At 42.1% G+C, this 15028-nt stretch overlaps 1 protein-coding gene across 4 annotated transcripts in view; it reads right to left on the reverse strand.

Annotated features, from left to right (window-relative positions):
- Positions 1–14293, reverse strand: part of GATAD2B (GATA zinc finger domain containing 2B) — an 83519-nt gene extending 69226 nt beyond the window's left edge. For 3 of the 4 annotated variants that reach the window (XM_070367207.1, XM_070367205.1, XM_070367208.1), the window contains exon 1: positions 14110–14291. The gene's annotated coding sequence lies outside the window, so the exon portion shown is untranslated. Of the gene's footprint in view, positions 1–14109 lie in introns of all 4 variants that reach the window. The other variant, XM_070367206.1, reaches the window with a different exon arrangement.
- Between the last annotated feature and the right edge of the window lie 735 nt (positions 14294–15028).

A 15028-nucleotide genomic window follows, 5' to 3' on the forward strand; every position in this document is an offset into this window, starting at 1 on the left:
CCTGGTGGTCCAACGATTAGGACCTGGCATTTTCACTGCCATGAGCCTTAGTTCAATCCCTGACTTGGGAACTAAGATGTAGCAAGCCACAAGACGTGACCAAAAACAAGAGAGACACATCTAAGGTGATAGGGGCAAGCAATTACAACAGCTAAAACTAAAACAACGCAAGTTAGGACAGATACAGATAGATGGAATAAAGAGAGGTTTTTGAAGGAAGAATTTTCAGGATTTGGTAAGCTTAAATCACACTCTGAACCAAGTTGTAAAAGATGCTGATATGTTGTTTCCTAATATGTTTGGTCACTTAATTTATAAACACACTGTATCTAATATTGTAGTTCTTTTAATACATGTCTTCTCTTCTGGACTATGTATCTTCTTGAGGACTGAAGTTTTATAGTTAATCTTTACTTGCTATAGAACACTTATGTGTATGTCTTTTACGTAGTAGACATACAGTAAGCACCTAATACCTATGAATGTTCATATAAATATATGAATAGCCAGGTTTTTTCAGTTGCCCACAACCAGCAGATTTAAGTGGTTACAAAGTAAACAGAGCGCTGACACATGGGTAAAGAGATCCAAGTTTCCTTTTTTATCATTTTTTTCTAGACCAAACTAGTGGAGGATAGAGAAAAACCACCTGGGGTCTATATACTCTAGGAACTAGAAAAATAACCCTGTATCACTTATTGGAGACTTGGGTTTTCTGATAAAATTTGAGACTTAAGACTACAGATGAAAAAACAAAACAGACTTTATAAACTAGGTAATCAGCACCCCTAAATTAAGTTTAATAACATACCAGTACTCAAATAATGTTTATTCAATGCTGACTAAGAGAATAATAGCAATGAAAGTTATTAAAGAGCAAGACTTGTAGACAATAGGAAAGGTACACAGCCATAAACTTGAATATTCTTTCCCAACAAAGTTCTGATATCCATGAAAAGATTTTCACCCTCAAAATTTTCATTTAAAGAATAAGCAAATTCTCTATACATAGATTTGAAAAGAATCTCCTATATTATTAAATGAAAAAAATGTAGAAAGCTATCTTTTGTGTAAAAAGAAAAACTAAAAAAAATTCACATATGCTTGCATATACATAGAAAATTCTGAAATGACAGAAAAGGAATAACAATGATGATGTTTAAAACTAGGCAGGTGAGAAGTGATGAGAAACTTCTCACTGTGTGTCTTGATTTTTTTTTTTTAATTTGAGGACTTCCGTGGTGGTCCAGTGGTTAAGAATTCACTTGCCAGTTCATGGGACCCAGTTCTATCCCCGGTCTGGAAAAATCCCACATGCTGAGGGGCAACTAAGCGCATGTGCCACAACCACTGAGCCCACAGTCTAGAGCTGGTGAACTGCAACTACTGAAGCCCAGGCCAAGTGTCCCAGAGAACACGCTCTGCAAAAAGAAAAGCCACCGCTGGACTTCGCTGGTAGCACAGTAGACAGAAATCTGCCTGCCAATGCAGGGGACACGGATTTGATCCGTGGTCCAGGAAGATTCCACAAGCCGCAGGCAACTAAAGGCATATACCACGACTACTGAAGCCTGTGTGCCCTAGAGGCTGTGCTCTGCCACAAGACAAACCACCACAATGAGAAGTCTGTTCACCTCAATAAAGAATAGCCCCTGCTCACCCCAACTAGAGAAAGCCCACATGCAGCAACAAAGATCCAGCGCAGCCAAAAATAAATAAAATAAAATAAATTCTAACTAAACTTTTAACAATAAACAAAATGCTCCAACCACAGCAAATAAATTCATTTATAAGAGCAAAAGTTATCCAGAGTAACCCTGCTTCTAATACTGTAAAGAAAAATAACGTGATCCAAGGAGCTGGGTGAAATTAAAATTTTCTATGACAAGGACCAGCTGCCGTATTATAGTAACAGAATCCCATTCAGTTTAGTTTTATATTGTTTGGCCCAATATAAAAAAAGGATATGAAAAGAAAAACACAACCTAAAACTCATATGTCATCTCAAGGGATCCCAAATAGTCAAAACAATCTTGAAAATGAAAAAGTCAGAGGACTTACACTTACTGACTTCAAAATTTATTACAAAGCCCCAGTTACTGAAACAGTGTGGTATGAGCATAAAGACAGACATAAAAAACCAATAGAACAGAATACAGGCTCCAAAATAAACCTTTGCATATATGATCAAATGATTATCAACAAGGATCAAGACCACTCAGTGGAGACAGGACTGTCTTTTCAACAAATGGTTCTGGAAAAACTGGATATCCACATGCCAAAGAATAAAACTGTACCCTTACCTTAGAGCATATACAAAAATTAACTCAAAATGGATCAAAGACCTAAAAATAAGAACTAAAATTGAAAAACTCTTAGAAGGAAACACTGGAGGTAAGAGCTTCATGACAGAGTTGACAACAATTTCTTGAATATGACACCAAAAACAGCAAATAGTAAACTGGATCTCATCAAAATTTTGTGCACCAAAGGACATTATCAACTGAGTAAAAAATAACTCAAAAAATGGGAGAAAGTATTTGTAAATCATATATCTGATACAGGATTAATATCCAGTAAAAAGAACTCATATCACTCAATGACAACAAAACAAATAACCCAATTTAAAAATGGGTACATTGCTGGTGGGAATGAACAGTCACAAAAGAAAATAAACAGTTGTTGCTATTGTTCAGCTGCTAAGTCGTATGCAAGACTCTGCAATCCCATGGACTGCAGCACACCAGGTTCCCCTATCCTCCACTGTCTCCTGGAGTTTGCTAAAATTCACGTCCACTGAGTCAGTGATGCTCTCTAACCATCTCACCCTCTGCTGCCCCCTTTACCTTTTGCCTTCAATCTTTCCCAGCATCAAGATCTTAAGGAATATTATTCAGCCTTAAAAAGGAATGAAATTCTGAGACGTTACAACATAGATGAACCCTGAAGGTATTATGCTAAAATTAAATAAGCTAGACACAAAAGGACAAATATTTTATGATTCTACTTATATGAAGACCCTAGAGTACTCAAATTCATAGATAAAGAAAGTAGAATGGAAGTTGCCAGGTGCTAAGCTGAGGAATGATGGGCAGTTATTTTTTAATAGGTACAGAGTTACTAGCCGCCAGGCACAGAGAAGTGAAGTTAAGGTCTAACAACTAGTTAAGTGGCAAAGTAGAAATGTGAACCCCAAACTTTCTAACTGTAGAACTACACTTTTTAAAATGACCAAAAGTTATTCCAGTGTAACCATAGAAGGAGATTTCAACTACTTATGTAAAAATACCTGAAGATTAGCACCAATACTAGACTACTTTCTCATATCCAGATACCAGAATTATACTTATGCACAACACTGAGAATAGTTGACTTGGAAAGATTAACAAGAGAGAGAGCACAAAACCAGCAAAAACTAATGTGCAGTCTAGGCAATGTATAGATGTGGTAAGCAGCCCCCATAAAAAATTAAAATGATCACTCCCAGTAAAGCAACTATACTCCAGTAATACTGAAAGTGAAAAAATGATCACTTCCAAAGGCTTCTTCACAGCTAATTCTTAAAGCTACAAAATAAGTAAAAATCTCACTGTTCTCCTCTAATACCTCTTTGTACCATAAAAGTGCCCTTATATAGTCCTTTTCACACTCTTAACCCAACTGAATCTAGAAGACAGCACAGACGTGACATAACTACAGATACTTTTGTTTTGCTTTTTTAAAAATATTTACTTACTGGGGACTTCCCTGATGGTTCAGTGGCTAAGACTCAAGGCTCCCAAGGTAAGGGGCCCGAGTTCGATCCCTGGTCAGGAAACTAGATTCCACATGCTGCAACTAAAGATCCCAAATGCTGTAACTAAGACTTGGTGCAGCCAAATTTATTTATTTGGCTCCAGCAGGTCTTAGCTGCGGCACACGGGATCATCAATCTTCGTGGCAACATGCAGATTCTTTAGCTGCAGCATATGAAATCTAGTTCCCTCATCAAGGACTGAACCTGGGCCCCCCTGCACTGCGAGCATGGACTCTTAGCCACTGGACCACCAAGGAAGTCCCTTTAGTATACTGTATTTTACTCCCTTCCTGTGAATATTATCAGCTATTCAGTCAGCCAGACTGAAGATTTAATTTGGAAATAGAAACCACTCAGATGCCAACCTTGGTTATACTCTTCTTGGACACCTACCACTCTGTCTTTGACAAAACTGGGAACCTACAATTTAATTCCAGATACACATCAAGGCTTTGGTAGCATCAGCGAAACAATCAGGACTTCCCTAGTGGTCCACCTGCCAATCAATGCAGGAGACATGGGTTACATCCCTGGTCAGGGAAGATTCCACATGTCGCAGGGCAACTAAGCCTGTTTGCCGCAACTACTAAGCCCACGCACAGCAACTACTGAACTAACTCTGTGTGCCCTGGAGCCTGTGCTCTGCAACAAGAGAAGCCACAGCAATGAGAAGCCCACGCTCGCCACAACTAGAGAGCTGCCCACGCTCGCCACAACTAGAGAAAGCCTGTGCGCAGTAACGAAGACCCAGCGCGGCCAAAAATAATAATTAAATAAATACTTTTTTTAAAATTTTATTTTATTTTTAAACTTTACATAATTGTATTAGTTTTGCCAAATATCAAAATGAATCCGTCACAGGTATACATGTGTTCCCCATCCTGAACCCTCCTCCCTCCTAAATAAATACTTTTAAAAATGCAACAATCAAAACAGTTCATAACAAGTGGTACCCCTTTATGTACAGTAATTCATTAGATCTCAAATTTTTACACCACTATTTAAACTAGAGACATCTTATTCCTTTGAACCCTCCAGGTTTTTCAAAGTTGCACTTGCTATTTTTTGGATGTTTCTTTCTGGGACTTCGCTGTGGGTCCAGTGGTTAAGAGTCCACCTGCCAATGCAGGGGACACAGGTTAGATCCCTGGTCTGGGAGGACTCCGTGTTCTGTGGAGCAACTAAGCCTGTGAGCCACAACAACTGAAGCCCAGATGCCTAGAGGCCACGCTCCACATCAAGAGCAGCTGCCACTCACTGCAACTAGAGAAAGACCCAGCACAACAACCAAGACCCAGCACAGTCATAAATAAATTAATAAATAAATAAAAAGATGTTTCTGTTCAAGTAAATACAGCTGTAAAAAGATGCTTTTCCAGACACCCATATTCCTTGAAAGTTTTCAGTGCAATATTAATGAATTATACAGAACTCAACTGTGAAATAGCTTTCCATCCACAAAGTGAAGAGTTAAAAATGCAGGCTAATGAAAACTTAAGACTGAATCTTAGTGCAGTAAGAGACCCATATTCTAGCTTCCATTCACATGGCAGAAAATAATCTGGATTTAAAATATTCTAAGAAAATAAAACTTTCAAATGCACTCAGGTAAAGACTTCAGTGAGCATTCTTTACCAAGTGAATTATAAAATGAGAAAACAACAGCATTAGAGTAACACAATTTATTCATGGACAGTACTACATGGGAAGAGTGTCATGCTATTCACACCAAATTTCCACAGAAATCTAATATAGGGTCTTCCAGGCACACTGTCCAGGGCAGTTGCAATAAATATGACGAACTCCTTCAATCTCTTTGATAGTAACACATCAATCCAGCCAAATATATGTTAAAGAGTGGTTAGAAACTGTCCCTCCCTCCAAAATACGTTATTCTATTGAGGAAATATTTTCAACGTTTTTCACTGGTAGTTCAACCTATTTAGTGGTGAACACCATTCAGGTAACCTTTATGCTTTTAAACAACAGAAGACAAATCCCCCAAGGTTTCAATTTCAAGACCAGTATGACTGAAAAAAATCAAAGCTATTGTTCCTTCTTGCCTCTGATGTCCATGTCTGTCTGCATGCATCACAGAAGAGAAAGAACGGTGGGCTTTACAGATCTCTTAGTGTGAAACTACCATCCTTACAGAAAGGAAGAGCTTCTTGCTCCTGGCTCAAGGGATTCTGCTCACACACAAAGCTGAAACCTTACTCTCCTGCTTCCTAGCATGCAAGATGAAAGAAGGTGGAGGCAGCAGCTCAGTTAGAGTTATCCTCCTGGGAACTCATTGAAGGTAAGAGCCAAGTTGGATGAGCTGTGCCACTTGCCTTTGAAGATTCATGGGGGAAAAAACTGCAGCCTCCAAACCAGTGAAGTTTCTAAAAAAACATCTAGCATAATACCACCATACTAGTTCTCTGGAAAACTAGCACACAAAAGTAGTTAATTCCCTCATTCAAGAGTGACAATTCTTTTTTTAAAAAATCAACCCACAGAAGAACTACAAGAAAGCAGATTATCAAGGTGCAGTACTATCTTCTCAAAGACATGCTCTTCATGGTCAAATAATTTCCAGAAGCTTTGCATCCTTTGGTCATTCTTTTACCACTCCTAATATAAATGTATATTTAGATATGCAAGGCTTTGGGATCTTATGTTGTAAAGAAATCTGCCTTAACTTAACCCAGAATTTTTCAAAACCCTAATTTGATCATGTAACTTTTTTCATATAAGATCTACTAGGAAAACTATCATTTTCTTGTTTGGTTTGTTTCTGCAAAGGCAAAACAAAATTCTATGAGAAGCATTAAGAGAACAGTAAGATAACTTTTGGAGTCAGGCAAAACTGTTCAAATACTGGATTCACCACTTTTATTAATTTTTGAGATTTCAGCAAAATGACAAAAAACATTTCAGCAAAACTCCCTGAAAACTGAGTGTTCTCATCTGTAAAATTATAATACCTCCCTCAGAGTTACTATAAGAATTAAAATAGCATATAGCCTTACACAAAGAAAGTACTCAACAAATGAGTTTATATTTACATTTTAAAAATTCCCTTCAAGTTTCAAAAGTTGCAAAAATGCATTAAAAAACAACTGAAGAAAAAATTATAGAATCCCTGACTGAGGTACTTGAGAAGAGTAATTTCCAGGACTTTACAACCTCTTTAACCCACTGGACTACTGAGAAAGCCTTTAAACTTGCCCTATTTAAGACAATATATAGGAACACATCACACCTACTAATGAAAAAGGACATGAACAAAACACAAGTTGTAGAAGGGTTATTTATGGTTTCGATGATAAAATGAAAGGGCCTACATCAATGTAAACAAGAAAAAATGAGTTGTGAGAAAAGCTCAGCTTGTGTCAGCACATAATAACTAACAACTATATACAGTGCTCTACAGTTTATAAAACATTTTTACATGTGTGATCTCATGTGGCTGACAAAGAGACACAGTGAAATAGATAAAACAGCTACTGATTATTTCTAATTTGAGAAAACTATGGCTTGGGAGTGGAGAAGGCGATGGCACCCCACTCCAGTACTCTTGCCTGGAAAATCCCATTGGCGGAGGAGCCTGGTAGGCTGCAGTCCATGAGGTCGCGACGAGTCGGACACGACTGAGCGACTTCACTTTCACTTTTCACTTTTATGCATTGGAGAAGGAAATGGCAAGCCACTCCAGTGTTCTTGCCTGGAGAATCCCAGGGACGGGGGAGCCTGGTGGGCTGCCATCTATGGGGTCGCACAGAGTCGGACACGACTGAAGCGACTTAGCAGCAGCAGCATGGCTTGGGAGACTTCAAGTGACTCAACCAAGGTCACACAGATAAATGGAACGAAGACACCAACTGGGTTCTTCTGTCCCCAGAATGTAACAAATGGGGCATCTTCTAAATGTATGCAGCATTTTCTCAATCCATAGAATTATTCATTATTTTAAAACATTTTATAGGTGACAGACACCATGCTCGGCACTGGAGAAACAATAGTAAAAAGACATGGTATCTCTTTATTTCAGAATGTTGTCAGACCACTGGGGGGAGATATGCAATATATACAAATTAGAATGAGATCAAAGAAGAAAGTATATCTAAGTCTCTTTGGGCAAGTCAAGGAAGGGTTCCCAGAGTGAGTAGCTTTGAGATGAAATTTGGAAGCTGATCTGGTAACTAAAAGAACTGTATTTGCTCATGTATAAACTGTAAAGGGAGAAAAGTAAAGCTGGAGAGAAAGACAAAGGTCAAGATTTATAAAGGGCCCTTGATATCATGCAGAGTACCTTTAAATGATTGGAAACTACTGAATACTTCTGAGAAGGGGAAAGTGAATAATCAGATCTCCATTAGACTATTTTGAAGAGAGTATGACTGATGGTTTAAAAGGGAACAAGACTAAAAACAGAGAGAACTATAAGAGATCGTGGCAATATTCCAAATAAAAGTTGTTGTAGTCCTGAACAGCAGCAATGGAAATACAGAAAAAAGGTATAGATTCAGAAATATCTGGAAAGTAATGGATAAGAGAGAGAGAACTAACAATAATGCTCAGATCTCTAGCTTCGATGACTCAATGAATCACAAAAGGGGAGTAGGTGATGAAAATGTCGAGTCTGAGGTACCAATGGAATACAGAGATGGCTACATCTAGCGTACAGTGGACAACTGGGAACAGAGCTGGAGTTTGGGAGATGTGATAATATATGTGAATATATATGAAGATTTTTTCCATAATCAAGTGTTATTTACCATTTCAACAGGAAGGCAATCATTCTACCATCATTATTTGTATAATGAACACTTCAAAGTTCAAAAAACATTTTAAGATCCTGTATCATGCTTACCACATTTCATAGCTTTGTTATAAACAAACAGATAAGAAAAAGTTATTATTATTCCTATTTGATTAAGAAATAGTTATTGAGGGACTTCCCTGGTAGCCCAGTGGCTAAGACTTCATGCTCCCCAATCCAAGGCGCTCAGGTTCAATCCTTGGTCAGGGAACTAGATCCCACATGCCGGAACTAAGACTGAAGATCCCTTGCGCTGCAACCAAGACCCAGCACAGCCAAATGAATATTTTTTTAAAAAGAAATAGTTATTGAGTATTAACTATATGCCACATACTGTACTAGGCATTAAACAAAACACCAAAATAAATGCAAGTCTTCACAGACCTTACATCATAGGGAATCAATAAGCAATAAATGTAACAATTAAGTATGTCAGAAAGCTGTATACGGAAAAACAGAGAAGGATTAGGAGTGAGGGGTGGAAGTTGAAGGTGCAATTTTAAATACAGATAGGATAAAGTCTCACTCAAAAGGTGACATTTAAACAAAGACTTGACTGAAGAAAGTAAGAAAATTAGTCATTTGTATTATCTCTGTGGGAAAAACAGATATTTCCCACTAGAAGGAGTAACTAGTGCAAAGGTCCTGAGATAGAGAGTGCGACTGATGTATTAAGGAACAAGCCAAAGTGGCTGGGATGGCATGAGCAAAAGAGAGGATGACAGGAGATCAAAAAAGAAAAGGGACTGACGCAACTTAGCAGCAGCAGCAGGGAAGGGCAGAGCATGTAAGACCTTAGAGCCCACTGTAAAAACTGGCTTTTACTGTGCAAGAAATAGGAATTCAAAAATTAGGAGGCTTGGGAATTCCCAGGTGGTCTGGTTAGCTTCCCAGGTGACACCAGAGGTGAAGAACCTGCCTGCCAATGCAGGAGACACAAGAGATGTGGGTTCAATTCCTGGGTCGGGAAGATCTCCTGGAATAGGAAATGGCAACCCACTCCAATATTCTTGCCTGGAAAATTCCATGGACAGAGGAGCCCATAAAGTCACAAAGAGTCAGACATGACGGAGTATCAACCTTCCTTCCTGGTGCTTAGCACTCCACATTTCAATGGTGAGGGCCTGGGTTCTATCCCTGGTTCAGGAACTAAAATCTCACAAGCCTTGCAGCAAAAAAAAAAAAAAAAAAAAAAAAAAAACAAACCAACTAGGAGGCTTACCCAAAATCATGTACCTGAAAAATGGCAAAGCTAGCATTTGACCCAGGATTTCTAGACTCTCTACTTGTGTTCTGCTATTCCAACTTGCCACTTGTTAGCCCACAACTTCCCTCCTGGGAAGTCTGAATTTAAATACTCTCAAAAAGCTAACTTTATAAATAAATACCTTCTAGGTTAGAGATGCACAACCTCTCCAATTAACACTTCTAATCCGCCACAGCCACAATGAGAATTCACTAAATCCTAAAGTCTAATCTAAATCCTAATATTTCTGCCTATATTTGAGGAGATTACAAATTCGAGCTTCCTCCCAAAATAAGACTAGATCAAGACAGCTTTATCAGACTTACAACATGACTTTCAGATTCAAGTAGAGATAATCTGAATTACTTTAAAAAATGTAAACTAACCAGATGTGAAAACAAACAAAATAATGGCTTGTATTGTCAAATAATGTCAAAGTATTGTCATGTTCCTTAATAGCTCACTGCTAGTATTAATAACAATCAAGTTCACACACAAAGAAGCTTCTGCAATTATAATGACTCTTTGAGGTCTGGGATTGACCATTTCATACCTCAAAAGTAACAAAATAACTTGTCCTCATTCATCTGTTGCTTTTGGTACTACAACCCCAAACTGTTGATAGTTTCTTGCCAATTGATGGCACCTTAAAGCAAAGATGAGAGGATTTTGAGGGAGACACCAAACATTACTGGGATACTATTCAGACTGGGTAGGCTCACAATGACCCTAGGCCACTCCTTTCCTACTGAATAACCTCAAATGCTATAGGAATACTTCATATATCCATAAAAGAGAAGATAAAAGATGAAACATGAAGAAGGAGCAATTCTACTGTCCAGAGGCTTTCATTACTACTATGCAAATACAGGAGGCTCTCTGCTTCATGAACTCTGGAGCCACCAAAACCCCCCACCAGTACCTACAGAAAAAGTATCACAGGAATTACTGAGGATAAAACAAACAAAATGGCTAATATTTTTCCCCTCCAAAGTCAGTCCTTTTCAAAAGAAACTGAAATTCCTTCTATCTCCTTTCCCAGGTCTAGCCAATAAAGAAGAAGTGCAACTTTGTGTGGCATTGCCTGATAGGCTGGATCTTCCTGAGCAAGAGGTGGACAGCTTTATGCCAGGACTAGATTTACAGTCAATCTGACTGACTGGGTTTTCTTTTTCTTCTTCTTCCCCTCTAAACTGTATCAGAGAATGCCTGGCTATTGTGCCTTAATATATAATGATGCAGGGCTTTAAGTACTGCAAAGGGTCCAGAAAAGAAAGTCCTTGAGTTCCAGTTATGGCTCAAATCATGATCTCTCTAGCAATCGTTTTACCTGACCAAAGCTGGTTTGACTTTTCTCAGAGAACTAAAGCATTCTGACTGAGTTCAGGGACTGCTTGTCAGTTAGAGGGTTCTAAGGGGTTGCTTGTCCCAATGAGGTGGCTAACAAAGAATATGCTCCAGTAAAGAAACCAGGACGCCACAGCTGCTATTCCCCTAAATATGCACCTCCAGCTTGATGGGTGGAGGAGGTAAGGAAGGAACAATCAGTAAAATTGAAACAAGAGGCCTGGGTTACATAAAACATGTAAAATAATGCTTAAAACAAGAATGAATCGCCCCCTCCTAAAAAAAAGATACAAAAAGATTAAAAAAAAAAAAAAAAAAAGGAACAATCCCAGCAGTTAGGATACTATTATTGACACATTGACTCTTTTTTTTCCCCACACTGTGGTTCTCTAACAAAACCCAACCTGGAGGTCTGGCCAGTCCCAGCCAGAAAAAGAAAAAAGTTGAGTACAGTTTGGGGTGGGGGTGGTGGGGGGCAGTAAGGAGAGACATTTATCCAAATATGGGGAGGGGGACAGCACACAGGCTTTGAATGTACTTTAAGACTGTGAGATTAACAACAAAATTCTCGCATTTCCCTCCCCCACCACCCTGTGGTGTTATGCTTAACACAGCAGTAAGAGTTACTGTCATAACTAAGATCTGAAGTGCTGATCAGGGAGCCTGGTTAGCGTTGTTCCTAGACTAGTATTTGAATGCAGCCTCTATTCAGCCCCTATTGGGACTGCTCTCTAAACAGGAAGTTAACAGACATCACACATAGTCAGGGAAGGCAAACCACAGGGTCATAAAGATGGATGCGGCTGTCAGCTACACATCACTCTCACCTCCTTGAAAGTGTTCTCAAGTAAGGAACAGGCAGGACACAAGTTCCTAAGCCTCACCTCTTCTCAAACTGGGTCACTCAGGCTAAAGATCCAGCCTTCTGATTCCTGCTGATTATTACTCACCTACTTCATTCCTTACCATGGTGACTATCACTGCCACTAGACTAAAATATTATATTCTTCTTAAAAGGGAACACAGTACTACCAGATCCATAATCCCATTAACTCCTTATTTCTACAGCCTGTCTGCTTAAAAAGCCCAAGGAAAGACCATCCTTGACCCAGTCCATACCAAAACAGCCAGAGACAGTATCAGTCACCAAAAAATCAGCACCATTTCCAACAGGTGTGGACCTTCCCTCAAAGTACATTCAGCTCCTGCATAGCACCACCTTTAGCAGCTCCAATAGTACCTCTTTCCCAACCAAGGATCAGCAGAAATGCCACTTAGGACAATTCTCTGCCAGGATTGCTCCAAGCACCAAAAGTATGAATCCAAGTGGTTATCTCAAGAAAGAGTTTAAGTCAGTGTATCAAAGAAGGAGCAATAAAGTTAGCACTAAACTCCCAAACAGGATAATCTTCAACATACAGACGACAACATACAGACACCATCCTGATGCAAGAGAATAGGTCATTTGTATGGGGAGGGGGGCTGGAAGCTGGAGGACATAGGTGAGAGATTTCTTTTCACTTTGGATCACATTCAAGCAGTGTCTACTCAAAAAATAAACATTTTGAGAGGGGAAAAAATGTTTTAAAAACTCAAAAGCATCAGCTCTTCTCTGGACACAGATCTGTTAAACCTGCTTTTACTCCAGCTGCTGGAAGTTCAAATCTCTCTGCTGCAATCTAGCCTGAAAGCATTGCTCTTTTCCTTTGCTGAAACACACTACCTCAAGTATCTCCCAGCTCTCCTCACCTACACAAAAGCCCTTGAAATAACCATTTATCAGAAAGGAGAAAACTGTTCTCAGAGGGCTACCCGATTCTCCAGGTGACAGTGGAAGAAAAAAAGGTTGATGGCAAGCTCAGTTAGCATCCACATGCCACCCAGCCACCATCAAAGCCTCCATCTCCACTTCAGTGTCAGCCCTACGAACTAACATCATGTGTTTGGAGGGAAGTTGATGCTGGGGAAGAATCCAAAAAGCCTACCATACCTTTATGAAGGGGGAAAGGTATCCTGGGCAGGCAAATGGCACCCAAACCTCTGCACTAAGAGGAGCAGCTATCTCCTCCGTGTAATTGAAAGTGGGGAGGCCAAAAGTAGTCTAAGTCCGGATCTGCTTTAGGAAAGGGTAAGTTCTAGTTCCCTCGGCCCTCAGGCACTGACTGAACTGGGATACAGATCCAGTGGGACCCAGAAGCCCAGCGGAAGAAAGGGATGGTTTAGTCACTACAGAAGACAAGTACCCACACAGGCTTAGACAATTCCCTTCTACGGGAGGGCGAAGGAACGGTGAACGATGAAATAAAGGGGTAAGGTTCTGCGCTCCTGATCCCTTTGCCTATATAAAGATAATCATCCCATGTTTCCTTCACCCTAAAGGGTCCCCTATTTGTCCCAACCGCCGGCAAACAGAAGACTGAGAGTAGGGAGCGGCCCCCGCACCCTGAGGGCACCACTGGGGGTGGAGAGTTAAGGGGGGGCGCGCTACAGAGGAAAGGAGGGGAGCATGGCGGGCATGAGGCAGTGAGTTAAAGCGGGGAAGGCGGGGAAAACGGGGCGCGAGGGAGGGGAGAAAGAGTAAAAGGAGAAGAAATGAAGGGACACGAGCTAGGGGCGCGCGAGGCCGAAGTGAAAGACCGGGGCGCGCGCGCGGAGCGGGGGGAGGGGGAGGGGATGAGGTGAAGGGGGAGCGCGAGGCGGGGGCGCGCGGTGCCGGGGTGGGGGGAGGGGGACGCAAGGCGGGGGCGCGCGGGCGGGCGTCGGCTCGCGGGCGCTTCCCCTCCCCCCGCCCCTCCACCTTTCCCTTCCCCCACCTCCGCCACCACCGCCTCCTCCCAGCCTCCCTCCCTTCCTCGCTCCTCACCGCCCCCGGGCGGGCGGGCGGCCAGGCTGGCCTAGGCCAAAGCTCCTCACCTGGCGGTGGCGGTGTAACTCCCGGCTAGCTCGCCTCCTCAGGCGGCGGCGGCGGCGTCGAAAAAGGAAGAGGCGACGGCACAGTAGGTTCCGGACCCCGCTGACGGGACCGGGGGCGGGGGTGGGGGAGGGGGGCGGGCCGGACCCGGGCGGGCGGGCGGAGCAGACACTGCGGTACAGACGGGGGCAGCGGCGGCGGCGGCGGCTGCACCGGCGGCGGCGGCACCACACAAACAAGGACGCTGATTGGGCAGCTGCCAAGCACCTCGGCTCCGCCTCCCCCACACGCCACGACGCCCATTGGGCGACCTGAGCCGGCCTCCCCGCCCTTCTCTTCTCGGCCATACGAATAGGAGACGGGCTATCGGGGCTACACCCCACCCTTGAAGAGTGTGTGGCTGGAGAAGTGATGATTGGCGTACGTAAGACCCAATCCTAAAGGGAGGAGGGGGATGGTCTAGCGGGGGCGCGTTAATGGGTACCTCGGCCAGTCCCAGACACATCCGGGTCTTCAGCAGCCCATTAAGTGTCGGGGGTCAAAAAATCGCTTCAGGCTGCAGCTTTACCTTAGAGACGTTTTGGTCCCCAGGCAGCCGCCGTACCCCAGTATCCCCAAACCGGGATTCCCCTTTGGCCTGCTCTCATTCTTCCAATTCTAAAGATGGAGACTGGTGAACCGCGGTGGGGTCTGCGTTGGGTGGTGTTTCATCGCGACAGAATCCAGGAATTTCACGATAGCAGTAGCTTGAGGCGCTCGGGCCTTGCAGTCTGTTCGGGGCGTGGCCTGTCTCCGTCTGCCAAAGGCCTTGAGCTTCCTGGTCTTCATTGTACCCCAGCACGGTCCTGTCGTGACTGAACCACGACTGGGGGAAAAAAGACAGCTAGCCAGATTGCTGAGAAATTACGCCGCGCAGAGCGC

Source organism: Bos mutus, chromosome 3 (genome assembly GCF_027580195.1).
Source record: "Bos mutus isolate GX-2022 chromosome 3, NWIPB_WYAK_1.1, whole genome shotgun sequence".
Classification (NCBI taxonomy): Eukaryota; Metazoa; Chordata; class Mammalia; order Artiodactyla; family Bovidae; genus Bos; species Bos mutus.